Consider the following 4,555-nt stretch of genomic DNA (forward strand, 5'->3'; position numbering starts at 1 on the left):
TACTTATGTTCTAAGTACTTTGGCTCCTGTATCCACACGGGCGCCTTGGTTTTTAAGGGTTGAACCAAGTAACCACATACAATGATTTTGAATTTAAAAAAATAAATACAAAGACTCACTCAATTCGTAGATTCACCAATTCCGATCTTAAGTTCATTTGAGTCTTTGAGTCTTCATGTCTTCCGTCTACTTGTACTCCTTACTTCGAGTGATTTGCCAATACGTGCAAGATGATGAATAGATGAATGAAGATGAATCAAGGAAGACTCAACCCTTCGATTTTACCAATTCCGATCTTGAGTCGTTTGAGTCCTTGATTTCACAAGTGCATCTTCGACTCTATCAAGTTCTTTTGTTTGTCGATTCCTTGTGATCACTATTTCATCTTCTCCTTTTGCTCCTTGCTCCATTAAATAATCAATGTGTGTGCAAGGGGAGGTTTGATGGAGGAATTGAGATCAAATGAGAGGTCTAGGAAGGTTGAAGGGAGATTCACCTAAGTATACTCTCATGTGTGTTGAGGGTGTTATAGAGAGTGTGAGGAAGATGGGGAGCACTCTTTCTCAAGTGTTGATCAAACCCAAATGAAGCCAAGGCTTCTAATTTATAGAAAATGTAATTTGGGTTGAGTTTCTGACAGTGGCACCCCCAACTTGGCGGTGGCATCATCAAAAGCACAACGGTAAAAGAACAAGTCGTTAGTGCACTAGAGGCAATAGCTAGAGGTGGAACATCCAACTTGGTGGTGGCACCGCCAGAATAGTGGTTCGACCAGTACCAACCCTATTTTAGCCATAATTGGTCAGTGGCTGTGGCTGGCACTGCCACTCCTATCGCCAGCACCAATTTCACTAGAAATTGGGCTCAAATGGGGTGGACTTTGAACGTACAAACGATGTACCTATTCAGACACGTTCTAAAGTCTCTTGAGTATGTCAAAAGGGTCCTGGGGTGGTGCATATACCTGATTGGGTTTGACACACAATTGGTTTGTCGTCGATGTGTCTGAGTTGCATCGGCATGTGTCACCGTGCATCGTGATGTGTTTGCCATGTATCACAAGGAGTCTTCCATGTGTCATGACTTGTCCGACATGTGTTTTCATGTATCTTGAACAAAGTTTACCTATGATTACATACTCGACATCATGCAATTGACTTGAGATTAACAAAAGATGGTACTAACAATCTCCTTTTTTTGTCAATTACGAGACAAAACCAATCTAAACCACTAACTGGGAAATATTCTCAAAATGACCAAAAACTTTCAAATCCCCATACAAAGAGTTTTTGCAAAGAATTACAAATACAAAATGAAAAACTCTAAATGATTACAATCTTTTCATCCGTTGAACATGTACGTGCAGAAGATAGATTTCTTGATATGGATTTTTCCCCCTCAAGCGAATCTCCCCCTTACTACCTGCATCGTCATTCATTCATAGACATAAATCATTCTCTCCCTTTTTCATAGGTGGAATGCATTCGCCTTATATACTTGCATAAAAACTGTTTCATAGGTGGAATTCTTTCTCCCCCTTTTTGTCAGTATTTGACAAAGAGTGTAATCAACCCAATGCCAACACAAAAAATTACCTATAAGCCCAGGGGAAAGATAAACATGCTATTTGCTAGATTTACCAATAAGAGCAACTAGGCATGGCAAAGACAAGTCAAGTAGTCCATAAAGATAGAACTATCAGAACAAACATACTTAACATGTTATAATGCAATTATTAAAAGATATGCCAATAAGGAACAAATGCAAGGAGCATGTAGTTCATGTGAATGTGTAGACACCCCATTTTTGCATCCGCCTGATTAATCAAGTCGTCAACCCGATCGCAAAGGTTCCCAATGATGGATGTCTATTCCAATGCTTTATTTTATTACCAGATATGTTTCAGAAATCCGGATGAGGTATCTCAAACTGACAAAACTTAGAAATCACGCTACACTAGGAAAATACGACCCCAGAAACATAGAAATCATCATCTTGCAAACCAAAAAGAAGCTTCACGATAAAAATCACTAAAAATGACTAAATTACCAAAATACCCCTAACATCAAAACAATCCTAGAGCCTGCATTACGCTTAGGAAAACCCACTCAAACACATAAAACAACAAATCAAAACCAAGTAAACCACTTCGCCAATTTTCACAAAATTTGACAAAATTATTAAAAAATCCCCTCATAAAGTTCACGATCATTTCATACAAAAAACTTCAAAAATGACAAAAACCAACATTCCCATTGAATTCCTTACGAAAAACTGATCCAAAACATCCTGGAACATTGAAACGAACGACTTAAAACGTAAAAAATCCTCTCTGAGGGCAAAATGGTAATTTCACAATTTTAATAATTAAAAATTTTGAAATTAATAAATAAATCATTAAATAATGTAAAGTGAAACATTAATAAAATTAATTATAAAATTTAAACCAAAAAAATGATCAATCAGGCTTTCAAGAAAAAATTGTTGATGGGTTCGCAAGATATTTCTTTAAGGACCCCTCCATTTGGGGGTCCAAAGAATCAAAGATATAATAGAGAGGGGTTCTTCAAAAATTTAAAGTCAATCAAGCAATACTAATCTCAAGATATTAAAGTCAATCAAATAAGACTAAAGTCAAAATTAAAGTCAATTAAGTAAGACTACAGTCAAGTATTAAAGTCAATCTCATAAGACTAAAGTCAAAACCCTAAATCAAAACCCTAATCTAAACTAATCGAGTCAATCTCATAAGACTAAGGTCAAAACTTTAAATCAAAACCCTAATCTAAACTAATCAAGTCAATCTCATAAGACTAAAGTCAAAACCCTAATTAAAACCCTAAAGACTAAGTCAAAACCCTAATTGAAACCCTAAAAGAAACCCTAATCAAACCCTAATGCTTCTAAAAACTTTATAAATAGGAGCCTCCACACCCTATTTTCGTATCAAAGAAAAACCCTAGGAAAAGTAGGTGAAGAAGGCTCCACAACCTCTCAAAACCCTAATTTTGGAGCCTCAACTCGTTACCTAACACCCCTGCTTCGATTTTAGCCTAAAAAACACCCAAAAACCTCTCAAAAACATCCCAAAAATCCACAACAAATTCAAAGCATCCAGATCCAAGAAGGAGATACCTTGCCTCGGAGATCAGAAATTAGATCCGGAGACAGAACGAAGCAATGAGTACGGTACAAGGAGCTATTTTCACCATATCTGAGGGGATAGTACTTTTGCAGATCGAAGGTAAGGTTTTTCATTATTTTTTAATTTAGGTTTTGTCATTAGCAATGTAGTTATATTTGGAATAAGTAGAGACCGGCATTGGCCGGGCGGGGTTGGTGCCTAACACCTTCCAACCCCGTAACATGATCCCCGGATTCAGATTTTCTGTGGTAGACTAGTTCTTTTTATCCATTTTAGAGTCAGTTTGGTTCTTAGACCACAATAACTAGGTGGCGACTCCCAAACCTCAAGGGTCAAAAGCGGATCCGTGCACCCCGCGGATCGAGGCGCTTTCAGTGGCGACTCCACTGGGGACATTGAGGATCAGACTTGAAAAACCCCAAGTATGGGAGCATTGCCAAGGACCTAGTTTTTTTTTAGTTTATTTTATTTAATTCTTAGTTAGTTTCTTTTTATTATTTGCGTATTGTTTTTATTTTTGTTAGTACATCATTAATTATCTGATTCTACTCGGAGCACTTTGATCTAACATGTTAATCTTTATGGTTCAATCAAGGGCCATTCGGAATGACCCTAAATAATGTGATATTTCAAGATGAATGATTCTATTAAGGATGGGATTATGATCAGTTATTGATGATTGGACAATAACTTTTATATGAGTAGATTTGTTTTTCTTTGAGCTTGATTTGTGGGTTAATGTTTTTTTTTTTCTTTTCTTTAAATTTTTTTTTTTTGCAAGCCGTGCTGTCCATTCACAGCAAGAAGTAAATAAATAAAGTATAAAAAAAATGGGTTTTTTATTTCATTTAGAGTTTCTGTTGGGGCTTAGGAACAAATTGTTGTTTTAAATATTGGTTGGTGTGTCCCAAGTAAAAAAAAACGATTTTTTTTCCTTTAATTGCTGCTGAAACCTTTTTTTTAATCAACTTTTATTAGTTTACTTCATCTCTCCCCAAACGTTTCTGTTGTTTTAAACAGAAAGTTGAGAAGTTCAGCCGATCGACTACATTTATAAATCTGCGTTTTTTTTACCTTGAATGGAGGATTAAAGGATCAATTAAAAAAAAAACAATCTTTTGGGTTTGGTTCGGGCTCTTAGCGAAAACTGATTGTGAGTTTTGAATAAACTTGCTTTGCTGTGTTTCGATGGAAGGAAGAAGATTTTGTAATCGATGGGTAGAAATTGAAAACCGCGGGCTACATTGAATTCTTTGTGACAGTTTTGGGTTAAAACAGAACGGAAATAGTAGATGAAGATTGAGAGATCAATGAAAAGAAATCGTTTCGGTTTGTTTCGGGTTCTTAATGAAAATCTATTTGTGGGTTTCGAACATAAACCTTGCGGTGTTTTGATCAAAGATGGAAGAT

This window comes from Akebia trifoliata, chromosome 1 (assembly GCF_017979445.1).
Source record: "Akebia trifoliata isolate Shusen 1 chromosome 1, ASM1797944v1, whole genome shotgun sequence".
In the NCBI taxonomy this organism is placed as follows: domain Eukaryota; kingdom Viridiplantae; phylum Streptophyta; class Magnoliopsida; order Ranunculales; family Lardizabalaceae; genus Akebia; species Akebia trifoliata.